This window comes from Anomaloglossus baeobatrachus, chromosome 3 (assembly GCF_048569485.1).
Source record: "Anomaloglossus baeobatrachus isolate aAnoBae1 chromosome 3, aAnoBae1.hap1, whole genome shotgun sequence".
Lineage (NCBI taxonomy): Eukaryota > Metazoa > Chordata > Amphibia > Anura > Aromobatidae > Anomaloglossus > Anomaloglossus baeobatrachus.
Window position 1 is genome coordinate 132,350,258 of NC_134355.1, and position 26,014 is coordinate 132,376,271.

Consider the following 26,014-nt stretch of genomic DNA (forward strand, 5'->3'; position numbering starts at 1 on the left):
CCTCTAAAAACGGACAGCACACGGATTGCATACGTACGTATTTTATGCCAATACGGACACTCCACACGTACACACGGAGAGCATACGCCATCACACGGATGTCATACGTACGGGAGAAACGCCTCTAAAAAACGGAACACGGACCCGATAAACGGAACGTGAGACACGTACGTTTTTTTTATGCGGAAGTGTGTTTTTGGCCTAACAAAAATTCTTTGATTTCCGTTAATACAATTTGCTTTAACAAAGTTCTCCATTTTTGTCTAAATTGTTATCAGTGGGGTTGACTGAAGTTCCCCACTGTACAGGTTTGGACATCTGCTCAAACATATACCGTAAGATGTATGTTATATGCAGCATGATGGAGTGGAATAGAAACAGCAGCAGGTGGATGTGGAGGAGAACATTGCAATGGCACAGGCAGGGGATGATGTTGACAATCACAGTGAAATTGACGATTGTATGAAGTCCAGCTCACCATATTGCCTATCCCACTTTGCTATTGAGCTCGGGTTCAGCCTCGCCACAGCCAGCACAATCCACAGAATCGAAAGAAAGGAAATCCTACTCTGAACATGCAAATTCTTATTTATTTAGTCTCAATACAATGCATCACATGGCAGATAGTAAGCACATGAGTAGCGCGATCGCCAGATTGTGTCCTTTCTTGTCCGTTTCTCCAGCAGATGCCCCTAACCCAATCCTATTAACGTCTGGCTTAGTAGACTGGATCAGTGGCAAGAACTGTGTCAGCTTTCAGCATACTGTCATGTCTAGCCTCCAATGTACTGTCATTGAGGGTATTCACCATGGCCAGTAACTTTGTCACACCCAAAAGGACCAGTATATCATCCGCAAGCATGGAAGACCTTACATTTGTCAAAATTAATTAGGCATGGAACAATGTTGACCTTCATTCACCTATGATGGATGCCAGTGATAACATTGGTTGTACTATCTGTCTACTAGAGCTGGTCGAACTAGCAAAAAACCGGGACCGGTCCCTTCTAAATTTAAAAAAAACCCCGATCCGGTCCGGAATCCGGTACCCATATAAATCTACGGGGACCAGAATCCGGTGTACTCACCGAGGCTGTGTCATGGCAGCACACTGCTTCTGAGTCACGCTTTCCCTTCTGGAGCTGACAATTGAATATTCACTGCTTTGCCCACCCACCGTCTTGTGTAATTGGTTGTAGTTAGACGCGCTCCCACCCTGAGTGGCAGCGTGTCAACTGACTGCAACCAATCACAGGCGCCAGGACAGTCAGTGGGCGAGGAAAGTAGTGAAAGTGTCTACGGGTCAGTATGGTGTATAAAAATAAATGAATAAATAAAACAATTGGTGCAGGGTCCCCCCAAATTCTGATGCCAGCACAGATAAAGCCTACGGCTGCAGCCGCCAGTTGTTGGGCTTTATTTGTGCTGTGTATCAAAATAAGCCCAGAGTCGCACGGCGAGGGACTCGCATCACTTCACCTGACAGCTGCACACTCCCCTGAAAGGAGCGTGCAGGTATATAGAAACACATGCTGCCAACCCGCTCCTGTCAGAAGAGTGTGCGCCGGGTGATGCGAATCGAGACTCGTGTGAGTCTGGCATGACATCCCCTGGCACAGCCTGCCACTCTCCAAACATGAGCATGCAGGTACATAAAAACAGAAGGGACGACCCGTTCATGTTAGGAGAGTGTGCGGCTGTTCCGGGTGATGTGACGCGAGACTAATGCGAATCCCTCGCAAGTGTGATTCCAGCCTAAGTGAAACCGCATGCAGCTTTTTTTTTCATTATTATTATTTAAATAAATAATTATATATATAAAAAAAAAAAACGACATACAGCCCCCCCCCCAATTTTGATACCCAGCCAAGATAAAGCCAGCTGGGGGCTGTTTTTTTTAGCCCGCAGCCGCACGGTATTGCCACATACATTAGATGTGACAATCCCGATGCTTTACCGGCTCTTCCCATTGTACTGGTGTAGTGGCAATTGTGGTAATAGCAGGGGTTAATAATAGAGCACAGCTGCTACTAAACCCTAAGTTATGATGGCACAGGCATCTATGAATGAGATACCTGCATCACTAACCTGTACATGAAAGTAAATAAGTACAAACACAGAGAAAAATCCTTTATTTGGAATAAAATACAAAAACACATGCTCTTTCACCCCTTTATTAACCCCGAACACACCCCTCCAGGTCCGGCGTAATCCACATGAGGTCCCACGCTGCTTCCAGCTCTGCTACATCTCACAGTGAGTGGCCATAGAACATGACCGCCGGCTGTGAGCACTGACAATGACTGAGCCGCGATGAGCAATGACTGCAGGCGGGCACTGTCACAGGCTTGGGGCGCTTCTGACTGCAACCAATCACAGATGACAGGATGGCCGGTGGGCGGGGAAAGCATGGAAAGCTGTGTTTATCGATGAGCCTATTGCACAGTACATTAAGTCAATGTGCGACCTGGAAGCAGTTTGTCACCATGACACCAAGTCTCCGTAAGTATGAAACGCTCACCTAATTCTTTATTTCTTTATTTTTCCTTTAATTTCCCCAATACCGAATCCAGATCGTACACCCGGAATCCCGGAAATCTTTTAAACCACGCGGATCCGGACTATAACAGTCCAGGTTCGCTCAGCCCTATTGTCTACCTGTTGTTCCATTATCTATCGTCTACACTGTTCTGCTGCTGTCAGTACCAATGGCCAATGCTTATCCAGACATCTACTCCCTGTCTATCATGTAATCTATAATGTAAGGCTGCTGGGGCTGTCATTGCTGTCCCTACACTGCTAAACATCTTCTTTCCTAATTTTTATAAGGTACAGGTTCTGCTGCTGCCAGTGCAAAGCCATGCCAGCCACTCCTGGCTTCACATACACTGACAGACATCTTATCGCCTGACCTGCTACATAGGTATATTGTGCAACTTCTAACGCTGCCACTGTATAGCCACAGCAGTCACACATCTTCTGTCTGTCTCTGTATCTCTTTGTCTGTCTGTCTCTCTCATTCTGTCTGTCTCTGTCTGTCTGAGAGAGAGAGTCATTCCACGACTGATCAGTTGCGAGACGGATGCAACGCAGGGCCATCAGTCGCAATCCATCGTTAATACAAGTCTATGGGAAAAAACTGAATTCTGCAAATTCTTTTGCAGGATTCAGTTTTTTCTCAAAGCGAAGGATTGTGACTGCTGGAAAAAGACGGAAGTATGAAAGCAGCCTAATATGTAAAATTTATATTTTTAAAAAAAAGTTAGCTTTTTTTATATTATTCATATAATTATTAAGTATACTTAAAAAAGAATGTTAAAATATACAATTTTTTTTTTACCTTGTTTACTTAACCCACATAATAGGTGGACATCACTTGTTTTGTAGGGATCACTAAAATAATTTGCAAGGTATGCCAATGTTAGATAAAATGGTTACTCTCTTGCTCCAGAATGTTCTGTGCTGACATTGTGAAGGAAACACTTGCATTCATCCATAAAAACTGCCAATACAGCGCAGGAAGTATTGTACCGCAGAAGAACAAAGGAAGCTGAGCTCAGAGACCAGTCTTTTGCTCAGCGTATTGATTAGATGAAAGTACTATAATTCTTACTGAAAACAGGTGGTCATTTTTCAAATATGGCAATTTCTGATCCAAGATCTGCTTGCTGATTCTAATTAATTTATATTGTTCAAATTAGATTCAAAGTGAGAGCAGTATAGTAATGTTCCCCTTGGCTCTTAATTTACAATCAGTATAGGGAAAATCTAGAACCATTGTAATATACGTTTATTTCTTTTCTGTTCTTTATTTTTTCAATTTATTTTTTCTTTGTACATGAAAAAATGGTTGCCAAATGGAACCTATCAATAAACACTTTATTAGAAAGTTTTTTTGAAACATTCAAAAAACATATATTTTTTTAAAATTGATGCCTTCATGGCCGAAAGTGTTGGCACCCTTGAAACTGTTTCAGAAATGAAGCATTGAGGTCCCCAGAGGTCAGGTTACCTGCAGTCACAAATGGAGGGCCGTGGGAACCTCCAGATGTGGCCACGGCTAATCTGAGCGACGTCACTGCTGATCATGTGGCTCACTCAGTCACTGCCTTAAGCTCACAGCAGGCAGTCTTGTTCCATCATCGCACGCTGACACTTTAGATGTAGGAGAGTTAGAGTTGTCATGGGACCTCGTGTGGATTGCATCGAACCTCCAGGGGAGTTTTTGGGATTAATAAAGTGGTTAAAGAGAGTTTTTTATATTTTATTTCAAATAAAGAATTTTTGCGTGTTTGTATTTATTTCTTTTCACTTACAGATTAGTAATTGGGGGGGTCTCATAGACACCTCCCATTACTAATCTAGGGCTTAGTGGCAGCTGTTATTTCTTTTCTGTTCTTTATTTTTTCAATTTATTTTTTCTTTGTACATGAAAAAATGGTTGCCAAATGGAACCTATCAATAAACACTTTATTAGAAAGTTTTTTTGAAACATTCAAAAAACATATATTTTTTTCAAATTGATGCCTTCATGGCCGAAAGTGTTGGCACCCTTGAAACTGTTCCAGAAATGAAGCATTGAGGTCCCCAGAGGTCAGGTTACCTGCAGTCACAAATGGAGGGCCGTGGGAACCTCCAGATGTGGCCACGGCTAATCTGAGCGACGTCACTGCTGATCATGTGGCTCACTCAGTCACTGCCTTAAGCTCACAGCAGGCAGTCTTGTTCCATCATCGCACGCTGACACTTTAGATGTAGGAGAGTTAGAGTTGTCATGGGACCTCGTGTGGATTGCATCGAACCTCCAGGGGAGTTTTTGGGATTAATAAAGTGGTTAAAGAGAGTTTTTTATATTTTATTTCAAATAAAGAATTTTTGCGTGTTTGTATTTATTTTTCACTTACAGATTAGTAATTGGGGGGGTCTCATAGACACCTCCCATTACTAATCTAGGGCTTAGTGGCAACTGTTATTAACCCCTTATTACCCCTATTGCCACCGCACCAGGGCAATCGAAAAGAACCGGGTAGAGTGCTGGGATTGTCGCATCGAATAGATGCAACAATCCAGGGTGGCTGCAGGCTGCTATTTTTAGGCTGGGGGGCCCAATAAGCATGGGTCTCTCTAGCCTGAGAATATCAGCCCCCATCTGTTGGGCTTTATCATAGCTAGGTATCCAAATTGGGGCGACCACACGCTGTTTTTTAAAATTATTTATTGAAATAATAATAAAAAATGAAATGATAAAAATAGCCGTATGCGGTAATTCCTATTTTGATACACAGCCAAGATAACACTGCTGGGGGCTGCAGCCTATAGCTGTATGCTTTCTCTATGCTGGGTATCATAATATGGGGGAACACTTCATCACTTTATTTATTTATTTCACTGTACGATATAGACCTGTCCACCGGCGTCTGTAATTGGAAGCATCAGACACACTGTCACTCAGCGTTGGGGCGAGTCTGACTGCAATCAATCACAGACACCAGTGGGAGTCAATAGCAGTGCATATTCAGTTAAGGTAATGAGCGGCCTTGGAAGTGAATGAGCAGCTGCAGGAGCATACTGCCGTGCTGGTGACTCAGTATGTATGACGCGCTTGCTCCTATCCCTTTGCGCCGGATTCTAGTCCCCATAGACTTTATATGGGGACTGGCATCCTGCCAGATACCAGGGATCAACCCCCTGCCAACCCCGAGTTGGCGGTGGATTGATCTTCGAGTCCTCCCATCACTAGTGAGATTTTTCTGTGACTTGCTGTTGCAATAAGTTCCATGTCTATTCCAGGGTGTGATTTGGTTTTGAGTTGTGTGTAATTTAGGATTTATGACACCCAATAGCAACTAAAAATATGAGATATCACAAATGAGTCGCAGTCACATGAGACTTACATTGAACTCAAAGTGTGCTCAAAAATGTGACAGATTTAAATATTTCTACAGCTGTCACATAAAGACAGATAAATCATGTCGATGGTAGCAAAGTAACCACATTCTGATGCATTACTAGTATTATCACAAAGTAACAAAGTGATTTTACTGTTTAGATAGCAAAGTCACCCCGCAGCCTGTACCCTAAGGGTACGTGCCCATGATCAGGACCCGCTGCGTCATGTACACGGCGGGTCCTGACCTGCAGAACTGCGAGTCTCCTCCGCAGGAAAACTCAAGAGACCGCAGCTGTTCGTGCCCACGATCAGATTTTGGTGAGCTGCGGTCTCTAGCTTGTGTTTTCCTTATGGAGGACGCTTGCGACTCCGCAGCAAAGAATTGACATGCCTGCGGCTTGGAAAGCTGCACCGCAGGTCAGTTTTCACTGCGGGCCGTACACGCACAGTGGGCATGGGATTTCCATAATTCCCAATCACTATGCTTGTACTGTACAATGCAGCGTTTTGGACATAGCGATAACAAGCTGCATCCAAAACGCTGCAAACACTGATCGTGGCACGTACCCTTAGGAGAAGTTCCCACGATCATTTTTTTGTGAGTTTTTGACCCTGCATATTTTTGCAGCACATAAAGAAAGCTGTGTTTAACAGATCCAGCAAACTGGATGGGATTTCTAGAAAATTTTGTATGTTCTTCCAATGTTTGCATGGGTTTCCTCCTACACTCCAAAGACATACAGTAGGGATAGGGAATTTAGATTATGAGGCCCAAAGGGGACAGTGATGATCACATCTGTAAAGCAGTGTGGAATTAATGGCGCTATGTAAGTGAGTAAAATAAATAAAAATTATTTCAATCATGAAATACCAAAAAGAGGCAAAACACGCAATTAAAAAAATGCAAGTAACCAATTTTAACTAATAGCTGAAGAAATGCTGCAAAAAATAAACATTAAAACACCTCACCTACTACGTTGCTATCATGTTGCATTTTTAAGGTGTTAAACAGCGCTGTAATCGCTGCTGTTGGAGGTAGTAGATAACATTGCCATCAAGATCCCTGTGTGGCGTGGACTGAGCTCCTGATTTATAAACCTGTATTGGATGTTTGACGTACATGTGGCACCCCTGACCCACTTAGGGCACTACAGGGAACTGCATCTGTGCCACCCCCGTGCCAGCAGCCTGCCGCTGCTCGGGTCCGGACCTTCCGGTGGGTGGCTCGAGGGTCTCTGGACCCGGGGGATCCCGCGGACACTCCGAATGAAAAGGGTCGGGGGGTGGTAGACGTTTATGTACGGGCTGGGCCGTACTAGGTTTGTGACGCCAGGCACGGTATGTGGTGATATTGGACACCACCGCTGCAGTTACGGGGCACCCGGGGGAGATGTTGTGCAGCAAGTTGGTGAGGCCCCAAGACCCGTTGGGGTTGGTGGTGCAGGGATGTGGGCGACCGCAGGGTGCTGGTGTACTCACTATTAAGAAAACACATGAGTCTCTGGTAAACCAAGGTCATGGTAGTCGGAGCCTGCAGCTGGCTGCGTTTTGGTTCCCCCACCCGGCTGGTGGTCTCCGTCTTTCTCCTGCACCTTTTTTAGAATGGTGGACTGCCTGTGCTTTCATCGTCAGGAGTCCGCTCCCAGCTGGATGTGGCCTAAGGAGCCCTTGCACGCAGACGCTGGCCCATGGGATCTCTGAGCCCTGGCGGTGGCCTGTTATCCCCCTCAGTGGGCTGTTGCCTTCAATCGGCACTTTGGGTGGGACAGGACCTCTAGTCCTGGCCTCAATCAGTTAATTAACCAGTTCCAGTCGCTTCTGGACCAAGCTTCTGGGTCTGAGTATCCCCCCACTGTGCTCCGGTTTCCGAGTCGGTTCCCCGGGTCGGTACCGGCGGGCTAGAACCCTGTCCTGGTCCACCTCGGTTCCACCGAGCCGTTTTCCTGGCTCCTGCAGACGGAAACCGCCATCTGCCTCCTAGCCAAAGGCACCAGGGCTCCTACCCTGGTACCTGTCAGTTTTCCTTCAGGCCTGAGACACAGGCCTGACCTCCACTCGCCTTGAACTCTACAACTAAACTCCACTCTCTCTGTACTCAACTGTTTACTTTCCCGCCCTCGGGCTGTCTCCTTGGTGGGTGTCTTCCAACCACCTGGTTCCGCCCCCCCCCGGTGTGTCTATCAAGCCCTTAGGGGGTGACTAGGGTTTTAAGGTTGGCTGATGTCACCTGTGAGGGAAGGGTGTTGTGTGGGGCCCTATTTGTGACTACCTGGCCCGGCCAGGGCATCACACATCCTCCCAGGGATGCAGGATCTCCCCCCTCGGTCCTGTAACACCAGTGCCAGCAACAGCAACACACACCTAAATTCCGAGTTCCCTCACTACAATGCTAGTCAAATAGGGGGAGAGCCACCCAGTGGGCAGAGCCTGACCAGGAACTAGGCAACCTGGTGGGGGGGAAGTAGAGGAGTCTGCAGAAATGTAGTGAAGGGAGCAGACGTGCCTATAGCTTGGTCTGTGTAACGGTGACCCGGGGGCACAAAGGAGTCAGGTTGCCAGCATAGGGCAAACGAGTACCTCTGGGCTGGAGTCAAGACCCCAGGGGCGGTACGAGGGAGCACCACTGGAACCTGGGCATGCACGGGGCACAGGGCCCTAGGTCAAGCATCAGTTTCATAGAGCCTGGCAATTACCTGCTCGTTGAGGGCTCTCCAGGGGACTCACTGACCTTACAGATCTGGGGGCATCAGCAGTAAACTAGGATCGGGGTTCGGACACGTACCTCCCCACAGGGTCCGCACTGCCAGCCGAATGGACAGACCACTGTATCACAGCTGGGGGACCCCCAAAGTTCCAGGCTTTGGGGTCTCAACTACACTGAGAGTGCCGGGGATAGAGCAGCTAGGTCACCAACAATGGCAATACGAGAACGGAACCAGCACCCCAGGGTCCACAGTAAGGACTGTTTTAATACAATCTACGGACTGGCCTCCCTTATTACTGCACGATACATCTCCCAGGCTCAGCCCTACCTGCGGAGGGCCTACCACCACAGCTGCAACCACCACCAGCCCTGGGAGTACCCACATTAAGCAGCGACGGTTCTCTACCCTTAACCGCAACCCGCAGGTGGCGCCACATGAACATTAACTGTTATCTCCCTGTAAATATTCTCCTTTTACAAAAGAAGCCCCAGGGCATGGGACCAGGCAACGGCCACTAGAATGACATTCCCATTTGCAACCGCCCAGGACCGAATTCCACCTTCCCTGGGCGTGACATACATGTACGCACATGATGGAAAAGAGATATCAGTCATTTATTTATGGATCTTATATTTAGTTAAGTTTTTCCGTTATTTCATAGCTAGCCAGTAGCTGTCTTCAACAATGAGAGAAGCAATCTGCTAACAGACTTACAAAAAAATCCTCTCCTACTGTATATCAATAATTCTATCTGCATTAAATGTAGAAATTATAATTATTTCCTATTTCACATATGACAGTAAAGTAGACGACTCAAATCTCAATACTGGTATAAATATTGGACAGTAACGAAAACTGTAGGTTTCAGGCACAAAGTATATCTCTACTTAGATATTGTGCTTCAGCAAAACTTGATCACATTGTACATTTTGACTATGTAAAATAAAAAAACTGATATTGCGGTGCAGTGTTAGGCGAAAAAAGCTTTGTAACTACTTTTATATCAAAAATGACAAAAAGTATTTTAGGCGTTATACCTTCATTAGCTAACCTAAAAAAATATTATTTACAAGAGTTTGGAGCACAAAAAACTTTTCAACAGTTTATAAACTTGACTGATGAAGGAATCTCTGTGCTCCAAAAGCATATATTTTTTTGCTAGCCAATTAAGGTAGCAAACCTACGTGTAATACTTTTTGTCTATTGTCATAAAAGTATTTACATGCAATTTGCTAAATTCTCAAGTAAAGCCACGCTATTTTCAGTCAATAGATATCAGGAGAAATTGGACATGTATCACGCTGCTGCTGATAATCCAAATCACACTAGGCAAGGAGTGGATGACATGCAGTATTATTTAAAGTCTCCACATTTCAAAACATTCTGGTTTCTTCATCAAGACAATAAAACATTGAGATAGGCAGAATACAAGCATTAAGAAGATGACAGGTTTATAAAAAAAGTGTGCCAGAACGATGCATAAGGGAATCAGATTTCAGGTGGCTTATTCATTTCAAGTTATACAACAATTAATAAAGAAAAGAGCAAATAATAACAATGGAAATAGATTGAAGTTCCAAACAGTTTGAGAAAACTCAATTTTTTTTTTAAAATATTAACAAAAAATAATAGAAGTAAAACAGGACTAGTAATCTGAAAAGTTAAATCACTTGTAAGGCCACATCTGGAATATGGGATCCCGTTTTGGGCTCCACATTTTATAAAGGACATTCAGAAGTTAGAGTCAGTTCAAAGGCGGCTAACTAGACTACTACAAGGGATGGAAGGCCTCATATATGATGAGAGGTTGGAAAAGTAGGATTTGTTTATTTGGAAAAAAAGACGTCTCAGAGGAGATTTCATTTGTATGTATTAATACATGTGTGGTCAATATAAAGGACTGGCTCATGACTTATTCCTTCCAAAGACAATACTAAGGACCAGGGGGGATTCACTGTGGGTGGCACAAAGACAATTCCAGCAGCTAAATTTTAAAGATTTCTTTACAGCTAGAGCAGTCATATTGTGGAATACCCTACCACAGTAGGTAGTCCAACCGGATTTAGAAAAAAAACAACACGGTTTGGCCAGATCTAAATTGGTGCTGAAATTTATACACCATATTCCTGCACCTACCCTGCATCTCCTGGCAAAAAAAAATCGCATTAAAACCGCATGCATTATGATTTGGTTTTGATATGATTTTTTGCTAGGAGATACAGATTGGGTGCAGGAATATGGTGTATAAATTTCAGCACCAAATCTGCATTTCTTGGCAAAAAAAATGTGGTTTTATGCCAGCAGATGCAGATATGTGAACTCAGTGACATCCCCTGAAATGAGGTCACTGAGTTCAGTGAGGTTACCTGATACACCATATTCCTGCACCTACCCTGCATCTCCTGGCAAAAAAAATCGCATTAAAACCGCATGCATTATGATTTGGTTTTGATATGATTTTTTGCTAGGAGATACAGATTGGGTGCAGGAATATGGTGTATAAATTTCAGCACCAGATCTGCATTTCTTGGCAAAAAAAATGTGGTTTTATGCCAGCAGATGCAGATATGTGAACTCAGTGACATCCCCTGAAATGAGGTCACTGAGTTCAGTGAGGTTACCTGAGGTCAGTTTACCTGTAGTCACAGATGTTCCTCTTATTTTGATACACAGCCAAGATAAGCACACAGCTGGGAGCTGCAGACTGTAGCCGTATGCTTTATCTGTGCTGGGTATCATAATATGGGGGGACTCTATGCCAATTTTTATATTTACTTATTTTTATACCTATCTATAGAGGCACACAGCATCTGTGATTCCAAGCAGACACAATGTCACACAGGGTGGGGGTGTGGTCTGACTGCAATCAATCACAGACACCAGGACTGCTGGAGGGCGAGGGAAGCAGTGCATAGGTATGAGGGTAATGAGCAGCCCCGGAAGTTGCGCTACAGCCGCGCGTAGAGACTGGTAATTATAAGTGCTTGCTTTATTCCTATTTACTTTTTTTTTCTTTTTTTTTTATTACTCGGGTGGCCGGATCCAGATAGTTACCGTTCCCTGAGAACTCTGGGCCCAGGATCGGTGCACAGGCACTAGGGATCCCATGCAGATCCAGACTTTTACAGTTTGAGTTCACCCATCACTACTCAGTACACATAACATTGTTGGTTATAAATGATTCAGTGAGAAAATGTATAATTGGTGGAAGAAGGTTGAACTAGATGGACCTAGATCTTTTTTCAACCTATGTAACCAAACAGAAACTGTCCATGAATTTAAATATTTTCTACTTGGCTGTCCAAAAATAATCCATAGTTGCTTCTTTCGGTATATAAAATAATCCATGATAGAATTAATCTAAAATTATATAAAAAAGTTAATGTTAACCCATAAATGTTAATTGTACGTTTGTATTCATTTATTACACAGAGCCTCAGGCTCCATTCTATTAACATTCACAGCATTCTGCACCCTGTGTGTATAAGGCTTGCCTCGCCTGCTGCAAATGTGTTATGGACCGTGTAACTATGAAAATTTATTACTTTTATATTGAAATTTTATCACATGCATGCATTTCTTTGGGCAATCAACTTGACATCTTTCTTGTTTCTGGCTCTCCTCACATTAATTATTAGGCATAAAATGCTAGCAAGCCTTTGTGCTTTAGAGATAAAGGCTCTTTCTTGTATAAATATTATAAATGTGAGCCATTTTTGATCTCAAAGGAAAAAATAATTATGAGAGAATATAGTCTATAGTTTCTTAAAAATAAACCAAAACTTTGAACAGAGGAAAGAGACAGATTAGTTTACTGTGTATTACTTATCTCACTCAAATGCACTGAAGGGATGGACTATGGGGTTTTTCAAAGGACAAGTCATTAATGTATCATCAGTGTCCAACAGACAGAGCCCTTTTCTAAATGGAGAGCAAACAAATGTTGCACTCTCTATAGCACCGGAGACCATTTATTACAGTACCTGACACAACTATATCCATGTGTGTGACTCAGAAGCACACCTCGTTCACTTGAACTGCAGTATTAGACACAATGGCCCAAGTATGGATGTCGCTATGCCGTGAATTCTAGTAAAAGGATGCTGCATTCAATCAAGCACTGCTGCCCTTTTATTCTGCCGATCAACAGGGTGGCAGGGGTAAGGCTTGGAAGAGAGGGCATTTCCATTGATCATGAGCCAATATAAAATCTCAGAAAGTCCCATTAAGATTTTAAAGTTCTTTCCATGTGAAGTTATGTTGAGCAAGTGATTAAACCATACGGAACAGACTAGCTTCAATTACACTAAATCAGATTCCATTCAACATAACATATAAGACACATATGCCATTAAAAAGAAATCAGCAGAATGAAATTTAAATTAGACAGAGAGGATGACATGAAGGACTACGGTTATATGGTAACAGGTATCCCCTGTTAGGCGTCTAAGGACTCTGATGGGACATTGCTCCAGAGAACTAGTCTGATTGGCATATGTGGAATTGGGAAGGTATTTCCCTCTAATATGGGGCAATTACCATTGGCCGAAGACGGATTTTACTTTCCATTTGGTCATAATGTTAGATTTTAGGTTGAGCTCAATGGACATGTGCCTTTTGTCAAACTTACAACTAGGAAATATGTAATTGTAGTCTCAACAAATTCATTACATCTTTAATAACTCAAATGGAATATGAGAAATAATAATTACATTTATAGTTTAATTTATGCTGCTACAGTTAAGGTCCTACAGAAGTAGTGCATCATGTGTCCTATACATTAGTAATTTAAAGGAAACCTGTCAGGTCCAATATGCACCCAGAACCAAGAGCAGTTCTGGGTGCATATTGCTAATCCCTGCCTAACTGTCCCTGTATACACTAGCATAAATAAACAGATCTGTAGAAAAAGTATTTCTAAAGATTGTTTATTATATGCTAATGAGAGCAGGGACTAGTCGCAAGGGCATTAGTTCCCTTGGCTAGTCGGACCACATAGCAGCGTAACGACACCATACACACCTCACTCTTGATGGTGGCCAGCAGAGGATGGATGCACACTGCGGATGATCTGGAGTCCCAGCGCTTCCGGTCAGGCACACAATACCTCCCTGAAGCTGGGAAGCTTACACCTGGCATCAATTTAGTGCACATGATCGAAAGTGCTGGGACTACCAAACATGCACAGAGCACATCCATCCTCTACCGTCCGCCATCAACAGTGAGGTTTGTGCGGCATCGCTGCGCATTCATTAGCATGTTAGTATGCCCATAAGGGCTTGCTAACATGCTAAGTGGGCCGACTAGCCAAGGGAACTAACTTCCTTTTGACTAGTCCTTGGCCTCATTAGCATATAATAAAGATCTTTAGAAATACTTTTTCTACAGATATCTTTTTATCTATGCTAGTGTATACAGGGACAGTTAGGGTGGTGTCACACACAGTGACGACGACAACGACGTCGCTGCTACGTCACCATTTTCTGTGACGTTGCAGCGATGTCCCGTCGCTGTCGCTGTGTGTGACATCCAGCAACGACCTGGCCCCTGCTGTGAGGTCGCCGGTCGTTGCTGAATGTCCAGCTTCATTTTTTGGTCGTCGCTCTCCCGCTGTGACGCACACATCGCTGTGTGTGACAGCAAGAGAGCGACGAAATGAAGCGAGCAGGGAGCAGTAGCCGGCATCTGGCAGCAGCGGTAAGCTGTAACCAGGGTAAACATCGGGTAACCAAGGGAAGACCTTTCCCTGGTTGCCCGATATTTACCTTCGTTATCAGCATCCGCCGCTCTCGCTGCCAGTGCCGGCTCCTTGCTCTCTGCACAAGTAGCTGCAGTACACATCGGGTAATTAACCCGATGTGTACTGTAGCGAGGAGTGCAGGGAGCCAGCGCTAAGCAGTATGCGCGGCTCCCTGCTCTCTGCACATGTAGCACAGCGACGCGTGTCGTTATGATCGCTGCTGCGTCTGCTGTGTTTGACAGCTAAGCAGCGATCATAACAGCGACTTACAAGGTCGCTGTTGCGTCACATAAAATGGTGACGTAACAGCGACGTCGTTGTCGCTGTCGCTATGTGTGAACCCAGCTTTAGGCAGGGATTAGCAATATGCATCCAGAACTGCTTGTGGTTCTGGGTGCATATCAGACCCGATAGGTTCACTTTAAAAAGAAAAATGTTTAATGTTAAAAACCGCCCATGCAGAGGTATATGGGTTGTCCACTACGTTTGTATTAATTATCTATCCTTATTTTCAGGCCCTGTGCGCACTACAAAAAGGATTTTTCTCAAAAAATTTCTTGAGAGTCTGAAAGATTAGCACACTTGCGTTAAAAAATCGCACCAATAACGCATGCGTTTTTGATGCGTTTTTTCTGCAGGTTGGTCCCTGGGGTTTTTTTACCACTATCTTTGGCAAAAAACACAGGTTCCTGCAAAAAAGAAGTGACATACTTATTCTTTTTCTCAAGAAATTCTGCAAAAAAAAATTTCTTGAGAGAAAAACGCAGTGTGCTCACAGCTATTTTTTTTCCATAGGTTTTGCTGGGGAATGTCTGCAGAAAGGTTACAACTATTTTCTCAAGAAATTTCTGCGGCAAAAACACAAAAAAAACGCGGGTAAAAAGGCAGTGTGTGCACAGGGCCTAAGGAAGGATTAGTGGTGGTCTTTCACCTGACATGGCCACCAATTAGATGTTATTACCACTGAGCTGTAGACAGATGTAAACAGTGTATTGATCGGATCAGTACAGCTCCTCCACTTTGGTTAGTGGCTGCTGCCAAGTACTGCAGATCAGCTCTTATCCTCTTCAATAGGAGCTGATCTTCAGAACCCATCAACAGTCACCAGAGTGAAGGAGAAGGTGATGGTCAACTGTTCCGGATGCTGGAGGTTACAACGGCTGATTGGTGGGGGTTTTGGTTGTCGGACACCCACAATCTTACTTTGAAGATCTATCCTAGAAATCGTCCATTTATATAAAAGTAGTAGACAACCCCTTTAAAATATTTTAAAAGGGGTTTAATCTTTTTTAATACTTCAAGCTAAGCTAGGCATTGTCATGGAGTGTCATAGCTACTTTTGTCTTCTGCTTTTTACCGGTGAGTCATACTTGACAGTCTGCTTAGTTACTAAGGATACATTTCTTAACAACTCCAGCCCTTTCAAAGGAGTTAAAAGTCCGACAGCTGATCAATGGAGTTTTGAAGTTTAATATTTCTGATACTCTTATCTTTCTCACCAGTGAGAGGCAGCAAGAACAGGTGTATTTTCTAACAGACAAAACATGAGATATTGGAGAAAGTTAAAGGGAATCTGCCGCCAACTTATTCCAGCAATGTGTCACTTGTGCCGCTGCGTATTGTAGTTGTGATAATATCAGTGCTATCAGCAGGAGTACTAGTAACCCTCCTGCTATGTAGTCCTCCATATTTGTGAGCTCTGCATAACCCCACCCTCAGTACTGATTGGCAGCTTCCTGCCTATTCAGTGTACACAGTGGAGTGGGCAGGGCTATACTGAGCTCAGAAGTCAGAGTAATGGTAGATCTGCCAAAATAAAACAGTGATTTTACCAAAACTACAGCAAGTAGCCTAGTAAGTGATCCTCTGCCCCTAAATCATGCTGCTTTTAGGTTTGGTAGCAAAAACGGATTCCTTGTAAAGATCATAACAATGTAGAATAACTAGAGGAGGATTTCAGTGAGTATTGTATAGATTAATTGTAAAATAAAACAACCCAGTTTAGACACATTTAACAAATCCACAGTAAAAAAAAAATAAAAAAATAAAAAAAAAAATCCAGCACTCAGTTTCTAGGACAGATTCAATAGTATATCTAACACATTTAAACATAGGAATAATTTTTTCGTGTTCCGAGCACGTAGTGTGACACGGTATAGAAAACATACTCCTCATGACAAATATAAAGTACAAATACACCAATTAAAATGGACCGTTATGCAATGGAAATAATCAATTCATTAAGAGAACACAGATGGAAATCCAACATCAATCACATGGGAATTCACATTTAGCAGTGACAGTTGGATACAATGAAAAAAAAATTGTCATACCCATTCAACATACAGTATGTATATATTTACGAATCGGAGAACATGTATAATACATGAGGAAACGATCATGTATGATTTAATAATGCAGAAATAAATCTTGCTTTTTATTTAAACCAAAGTGAACTCTGGTGTACATTTCTAAAATCCAATGTGCATCACGGCTGAAAAGCGTGCTGCGATGATTCCCTCCACATGCAGGTGGATTAACTCTTTCAGTTCCCTGCATGGAAAAACCTGAAAGATTAGAGTTATGAACTGTTGGGAAATAGATTGAAATTGCTGAAACATTTCGGGTTTTACTTCCATTATCTGACAGTGCCTCCTAGTTCTGATTTTTAATGGGCCAGAGGTGCGTCCTACATATTTTAGCTCACATATATTATATAAAACTAAACAAATGAAAAAATAATTATTACAATTAATATACTGATATATATCATTGTTCTTACCACTGGAAAAAGAAGAAAAGGTTTTTGTGTTTTGCATGATTGAACAGCAGATGTGTTCAAGGTACACCTTGGAAAGTGAGGTATGACTTTCCAAGGTTTGACCGGAGAAATACAGAAGGTTTAAGGCCTGACCTGAGGTCAGGTTACCTGCACTCACAGGTGGATAATCGTGGAAACCTCCAGCTGTACCAGCAAATAACCTGAGTGATGTCACCACTCATCTCTGGGGTCTCTGCCTGAAGCTCACAGCAGGCAATTATGTTCTATACTCGCTCTCTGTCACTTCAGATGTAGCAGAGCTGGAATCGTGAAGAGACCTTGTGTGGATTACGTCGGACCTGGGTGTTTTGGGTGTTAATATATTGATGAAAGAGGGTTTTTTGTATTTTAGTTCAAATAAAGGATTTTTTTGTCTTTTATGTTTATTTCTTTTCACTTACAGATTAGTACTGGGGGGAGTCTCATAGATGCTTCTAATAACTAATTTTGGGGCATAGCGGCAGCTGTAAGCTGTTATTAACCCCTTATTTTCCCGATTACCACCAGACTAGGGCAATCTGGATGAGCCAGCTAAAGTTATGGAATTGTTGCATCTGATGCATGTGACAACCCTGGGCAGCTGCAGGCTGATATTTTAGGCTGTGGGGGCAATAACCATGGGTTTCCCCAGTCTGAGAATACCAGCCCCCAGCTATTGCCTTTATCATGGCTTAAAATAGGGGGGACTGCACCCCATTTTAATAAAAATATTAAATTATTATTTATTTAAATAATTAGAAAAAAAGCAGAATGTGGTTGCTCTTATTTTGATACACAGCCAAAATAAGCGCATGACTGGGGCTGCATCAGGGAGCCATATGCTTTATCTCTGCTGGGTATCATAATCTGGAGGGACACTTTGACAATCTATTTATTTATTTTTACAGCAATGGAGTCGTGCAAACACACAGAGCGTCTCTGATTGAAGGTAGTCAGATACGCTGTCACACACGGTGGGGGCACGTCTGATTGCAACCAATCAGAGATGCCAGGACTGCCAGTGGGCGGGGGAACCAGTGCATATGTATGAGGTTAATGAGCGGCCCCGTAAGTAATACGAGCGGCCTCAGAAGCAGTGTACTGCTGTGCGAGAGACTCGGTAAGTATAACGTGCCTGCTTTCCCCATTCTTTCTTTATTTTTCCTTTACATTTTTTATATTACTTTTTCATTGCCCAGAGTTCCATGAGAACTCTGGGCCCAGGGTCGGTGTTTGGCTACTTTTGAACCTGCGTGCATCCGGACTTTTACAGTCCACCCATCACTACTTTTAAGTGGATGGCATTTCTACTCAACTAATAGAAAATGGAGAAGGAGTTATGAAAAAAAGTCCACCCTTCTAACCAGTCAGAAATAATTTGAAAAGAGACTGGGGGAATGAGCAGTCACTCAGTGAATCTGTGGATCCTATAGCATTGCAGGCAGCAGCACAGAAAGGAGATTATGGCTCCACATACAAGGCTCTCTGCAACTGCTCAAGTTGAGTAGTAGGAAATTGGCAAAGAAAGCATTCATAGGCCATGTGCACACACTGCGTTTTTTATGCGTTTTTGGATGCAGATTTGTCACAAATCTGCAAATCTATCCTTATGACAGCAAAGTCAATGAGAATTCTAAAGTAATGATCACATGTTGCTTATTTTTTCCTTGCACATTTGGTGGAGAAAATGCTTGTAAATTCTTAATGCATTTTTGCCTGCGTTTTTCAGTCCTTCCACCCATTGACTTCATTATCAAAAACACATGACACAAACACAGCAAACATGCACCATGTTTTTTATGCATTTTTTTGACAGTGACCGTGCTGCCAGATGTCAGATTTTGATATCCAACCATGAAAAAGCTCACAGGTGGTGGCTGCAGCCTGCAACTGTTGTTTTACTGCACTGGCTAACAAAATATGGCGGAAGCCTACGTTATTTTTTTAAAACTTTATTATTTCTTTTTACACTACTATACAGCAAACTGACTGCAACCAATCACAGACGCAGACACAGGATGGGAGCGTGTATAGCAGTCTGCAACCAATCACAGATACTCACGTAAGGGTGAGCGGGGAAGCAGGAAATATTGAACCTTAATTATCGGGCGAGGAGAGTCTGACTGCAGCGTGATCCTCCAGAAAACACGGAATGTATTACTACAATTTAACTTCCATTCACAGCCCCCTAGCGCTTTCTGTGGCCATTTTACAGCCTTAGACCCGCAACACACATCCGTTTTTTCTGTACGTGTACGGAACGTATTTGCACGTACACACGGAGACCCATGTTATTCAATGGTAGATGGCACACACACGTAAAATCACACGGAACGTGTGTCCGTGTCGTAAGTACGTGTGTGCGCTTTTCTACACGGACGACATGTCCGTTTTTGGCCGGCAGCACGCAGGCACGGACCCGCTTTAGTCTATGGGTCCGTGCCTGCACGGACCGCACACGGAGTATGTCCGTGTTCAGCACGTATCGTACGTGTCCGTTTTTAATCACAAAATCTGAAACACTTGTTACCAATCTATCAGGTCAATTGATGGCAAACAACAACACCAGGATCTCATGATGAATGATTAACAACGTTAATTTGGTAAGAATGTGGGCCTTTAAAAACGGACAGCACACGGACAGCACACGTACGTATTTTATGTCAATACGGACATTCCACACGCACACACGGCTCGCATATGCCATCACACGGATGCCATACGTACCGGAGAAACACCCCTAAAAAACGGAACACGGACTCGAAAAACGGACCGTGAGACATGTACGTTTTTTTTGCGGAAGTGTGTTTTAGGCCTTAAACATCTCATTCCCATTGACTTGTATGAGTTTCATTGTTATGCGTCAAGTTCAGCATCAAGTTCACTTGCCGAACCCGATTTTTCATTTAGTTTGTGTTTTTTCAGCGAACCTCAATATCTACGGATCCGCTCATCACTAACTATAATCAATTTGTCTTTAGCTACTGTATCTTTTAAGAAGTAATTTGAACATACAATATTTTTGCTGTATCAATAGTATCTGGACGTCTTCATATTCATTTTTGGTAATGAGTGGTGCCTTTTTTCTTCATTAGTTGAATACTAATTATTTATTCTATTTGGCATCCCGATACCTCTAAGCGGCAGCAATACATCCACCAGTGTGGAATTTTAATGTATACCTGTTCACTTTGATTTGGATGATTTTACACAGGTATTTATGCTTTTAATAATATTAGTAAACGTTAAGTTTTAATTATCACCATAGTGCTTTGTTACATGTGTATGTAGTATCCATTTATAAATCCCAGCAGCCCAGACGAGAGTCCAGAGGTGTAAACATGTCAGCAATTGCCCAATGGATGAGCAACATATTGCTCATTGAATTGTTTATGGCTGAAAAAAAATTCCTTGTTCTCTGCAGTACATCGCCTGATGCAAACTGTACATGTGCTGCTGATAACATGATACTGTATAGGGACAGGATGATCTACTAGTGATTGTTCTGTGCCCATCATTCTTCCTCATCCTCTGTAAAGAGTCCAGGAAACAAGCTCTGAAGGGCATGAATATTTTTGATCACATTCATTTACCAGTCTGAACTCAGCGCATGTAAATGCAACCTAAATGTTTGAGTGTGATGGTGCAATATGTGGGCATCTAAGGCCCACTTTAAAGTTTTGCCCCACTTTGTATAAAAGCGGCCCTGAGTGGTATACACAGAGTACAGGGGCAGATCACCTTTTCATCATTACCTCCTGACAGCAGGCACTGATTGCTGCAAGCAAAAGTCTAGTATGCGGCTTCAGGGAGGTAGAGAGGATCAATCACTTTCTCCTCCTATGTTCAGTTCACTGAATAGGTCTATAGCACTGGTGACATTGCCCTATTCTTTGATGCACCAAAGACAGGAGAAGAATTTACAGTAACTAATCCTCTCCTTCTCTCTGAAGTAACTCACTACACTTCTGGGTCTAGTGAGTGGTAGGGGTCTTCTCCCACACTATGTGCATGTCGTTCACTTCTTCATAGTGGACGTGCATACACAGGGTCGTGTGGTTAGGATTCAGGAAGAAACACTTGCTTTGGCCAAGTTGGTGTTGTTAGAGTTAGGGAACTGCTGAATATGCAACCCGAGGGGGCGTAAAGGACCTCTGTGCTCTTGGCCATGCCAAGGGTGCACCAAACTCCCTCATTTATATATGAAATAAAATGAGTTTAAAAGCAATTACAGAAATAAATCTATTCTTATATGATTTTTTTTATAGGGGTTAAATCACCCAATATAACTTAATTAGCTTAATTGTTTTAATTTACATTGCGGGGGTGACAGATTATCTTTAAAGGGAACCTGTCGGGTTCAATATGCACCCAGAATCACGAGCAGTTCTGGGTGCATATTGCTAATCTCTGCCTAACTGTCCTTGTATACATTAGCATAGATAAAGAGATCTTTAGAAAAATATTTTGAAAGATCGCTAATTATATGCTAATGAAGCCAGCGACTCTTGATCCGATGTCTCCAGCACTTTCAGTCATGCGCACCATATCTCACTGAAGCCAGGAAGCTTACACCCGGCATTAGTTTAATGTGCATGATTGGAAGTCCAGGAGACTCCGGATCATGCGCAGTGCACATCCATGCTCCGCTGGCCTCCATCAAGAGTAAGGTTTGTGCGGCGTCACTGCGCATTCATTAGCATATTAGGACGCCCACAGGGGCATGCAAACATGCTATGTGGGCCAACTACCCAAGGGAAGCAACACCCTTGCAACAAGTCAATGGCCTCATTAGCATATAATAAATGATCTTTAGAAATACTTTTCTAAAGATCCCTTCATCAATGCTAGTGCATACAGGGACAGTTAGGCAGGGATTAGCAATATACAGCCAGAACTGCTTGTGGTTCTGGGTGCATATTGCACCTGACAGGTTCCCTTTAAAGAGTAGAAAATTGTGACGCAGACAGTGTCATAGAACAAGTTGGTGCTACATAATGTGTAGAGAATGATAACTAGACAAATAATTCACAAGACATATACCCTGAATGTAATACCAGCACTTTAGGTGTAAAAATTAGCTATCACGTTATCTAAAATTCAGTGAAAATGAGAATAAGTAAACAGATTATCATTTACTATATCATTGTATGCTATTACAAACTGATCTCAGAAAAAAAAAAATAAGATTATGTTAGAAGCAGAAATAAAGCACTTTTGTTGTGCATAGTATTTGAAGCCAAAGCATTTAATTAGTGTGGAAACATCAATATCACACTTTCAAGGCATGTTATTCTAGCAGACACCTTCTGGCACTGGAAGATGTCTTATAATGCAACATTTGTAAGATGTCTCACTAGAGTTTCAAGATATATTATTAATTAGTATGTCTTAATAGGTAAATAGAGCAAAAAAAATAATGACCCTGTCACTGGATTGTGCTTGATTCTCTTGGGTATGACATGCCAGAGGATAAATTCAGCAAAATTATAAAATATAGTGGATTGTAAAATTAATTTAGACAATAACAAGTGTTGGGAATAATGGAGCAAATGCTGCAGGGAGAAAAAGAAGAATCTTGCCACTCTTCACAGAAGAGGGATGAGATGAGTTTGATTTTAATTTTTTTAATTGAAAACCTGAGCATGGGGGACTCAAAGGGCATAATCATAATTAAATAGTGGCACAAAAAGAGACCTATTTATTGTATGGGGGCACAAAAGAGGGTGGAATTATTGTATGTGAGTACAATTAGCAACCTAATTATTGCAAGTGATCACAAATGAGAACCTATTTATTTGGGGGTACAAAGGGGACCTAAGTATTGTATAGGGACCAAAAGGATTTAATTATTTTATGGTACCACATAGGGGATCCTAATTATTGTATGGTGACATAAAAAGTAACCTTTGGAGCAAGGTTCTATTCCAATCTCCTCTCCTAGGTGAAGGGGACACTTGTTCAATCACAGTAAATTTAATACTTTCTAGATCTCCTCCATGAACTGACCTTACATGCCTAGATATCGGGGTGTCTCTTGCATTCCTGATATCACCCAAGTGTTCTTCTATCCGCTTGCTAAATTCTCTTTTAGTTTTGCCTATATAGTTTAAAGGGCAATTACAGGTGATCAAATAAATTACTCCCACTGAACCGCAATTTGCAAATTCCCGTATCTGGTAGATCCTACCCGTGGTGGCACTCACTACTTCCTTCTGTTGTGTAACCCACTTACAGAACTTGCAATGCCCACATCTGAATGTCCTTATAGGTTTTCTGTCAAGCCATGTTCCAGGGGCTTTTGGGGCCTCATAAAAGCTTTGGACTAACCGATCTTTAAGGGCTCTCCCTTTCCTGAATGTCACCAGTGGCCTGGACGGAATGTAATCCTGCAGGCTTGGGTCCGCCCTAAGGATACCCCAATGTCTACGCAGAACTGTCATTACTTCCTCACTGCAATTGTCAAAGGTACCGATCAATCGCACTATCTGCTCAGAGGTCTCTTTGGGTCTTGGGACAAGAAGATCTTGCCTATCCTTTTCAATTGCCCCTTTATATGCTTTTGTTAATACATCCAAGGGATATCCTCGTTCAGAGAACCTGGTACGTAGATATTTTGCCTGATTGTAAAAGGCAACATTTGATGAGCAGGTTCTCCTCAATCTGAGGTACTGCCCCCTCGGTATCCCTCTTTTTAAAGGAGTTGGGTGATGACTTGACCAATGAAGTAAATGATTCGATGCGGTGGGTTTACGATGGACTTTAGTCTGTATAAGCCCTTTTTCATCTTTACTTAGGACTACGTCAAGGAAGGATAGCTCATTTTTCTGGATCTCTGATGTGAAGAACAACCCTACACTATTTTTGTTCAATTCCTGCACAAAATCCCTAAACAGGTCCCGGGGGCCGGCCCATAGAATCAAAATATCATCTATGTACCGGCCCCAGAACAGCAGATAATCAGTCCATCTCGACATGTGTTCTTGGAAGACTAAAGTGTCTTCCCACCAGCCCAGGAACAAGTTGGCGTAAGATGGGGCACATGAACACAATCTTACTGAAGAATTTTTCTTCGAATATTTACTGAAGAATTTTTCTTCGAATATTAACAGTACCTGAATAAGAAATATTTTTCAGGAGTGTAGGGCCTTTTCTAGGGCAAGCCGCCGAGGAATGGGGGCTCCGTATAAATAAGGGTGTACTCCATTGTTAGGCAGGTGATAGACTATCCAGGGACAGCCCCTCCCCTAAAAATATTGCTTGTCTGCATAAATAAAATCATCGTATTTTTTATGTGCCAGAAATATTGGTGGTTGTTACCACATTCAGAGATACTCCTATTTTTTTGAGAGGGATAGAGAAGGGACCTCTAAGGGTGAGTCGCCAAGGAATGGGGGAATCGTTTAATTAAGGATGTGCTCAGTTGATAGGCAGGAATGCCTTGTGAGGGGAAGATTAAGGACAGAATACTTTCCTACCAATTTCCTTGATTATTGATGGTATTCCGGATGGAGGTACTGATAGTCTTCCACTCTATACCTCTCTAGTTGTCTCTAACAAAGTGGTTGAGACTATTTTTGTCTTTTATTATATGTATTATTGCTAACTTTATGTGTTGGCGTTATGTTTGTCTTGGTCAGAAAACCCCCTTTTAATATATTCAAATAAAGATGAAAAATTTTTGTCACTCAAAGGTATTTTTCTGATACGATATATATATATATATTAGTGATGAGCGAGTACTAAAAAGCTCGGGTGCTCGAAGCTCGGGCCGAGCCTCCCAAGATACTCGTGTACTCGGGCCGAGCAACGAGCCCAATGTTATCCTATGGGAGACCCGAGTATTTTTGTGAAATGACCCCCCGGCAGCATGGAGAAACCCTAAAAATGGCACAAAAGTCTCAGAAGAGTGCTCAAATGACATGGCAACAGCATGGGGAAGACCCCTTGAAGCATTTATCACTGAAAAGTCACAGCTGTGAACAATTTTGTCCGCGTTTTACGCCATTTTTACGGACTCACCAGAAAACCTTCCAAAATGACCCCAAAATGATTTTTCATGGCGGAAATGTTAAGGGCACATACCCAATAGTGAGATAGAGCTGGTGTATGTTACTTTTTGAGATTAATACATGAAAGATTTTACGTGAAAACATTGTGTGGCACTCCGATGTCCCTGAGAAGAGACGTACATGAAGGCCTCTTGAGTCTAATGTGCCCATTTTGAGGAAGTGAGTCTTTGTAGTATTTTCCTTTGCCAGGGCAGTCCAAAATTGTGAGGTTCACCAATGCCCCTGCATACAGACGTGCATGAGGGCCTCAAAACATTAAGTGTCCATTGTCAGGAAGTGGGTGTATTATAGTATAGCCCTTAGGCAGGGCAGCCAAAAATTGGGAGGCTCCACGTTGTCCCTGGATAGAGACGTGCATGAGGGCCTGTAAACCTGAAGTGCCCATTGGAAGGAAGTGGGTGTATTATAGTATAGCCCTTAGGCAGGGCAGCCAAAAATTGGGAGGCTCCACGTTGTCCCTGGATAGAGACGTGCATGAGGGCCTGTAAACCTGAAGTGCCCATTGGAAGGAAGTGGGTGTATTATAGTATAGCCCTTAGGCAGGGCAGCCAAAAATTGGGAGGCTCCACGTTGTCCCTGGATAGAGACGTGCATGAGGGCTTGTAAACCTGAAGTGCCCATTGTAAGGAAGTGGGTGTATTATAGTATAGCCCTTAGGCAGGGCAGCCAAAAATTGGGAGGCTCCACGTTGTCCCTGGATAGAGACGTGCATGAGGGCCTGTAAACCTGAAGTGCCCATTGGAAGGAAGTGGGTGTATTATAGTATAGCCCTTAGGCAGGGCAGCCAAAAATTGGGAGGCTCCACGT

The 26,014-nt window shown here is 42.8% G+C and overlaps 1 protein-coding gene across 1 annotated transcript in view; it reads right to left on the reverse strand.

Moving 5' to 3' along the window:
* TMEM178A (transmembrane protein 178A) overlaps positions 1-26,014 on the reverse strand; it is a 198,385-nt gene that overhangs the window by 123,634 nt on the left and 48,737 nt on the right. The gene's annotated exons all lie outside the window — the stretch shown is intronic.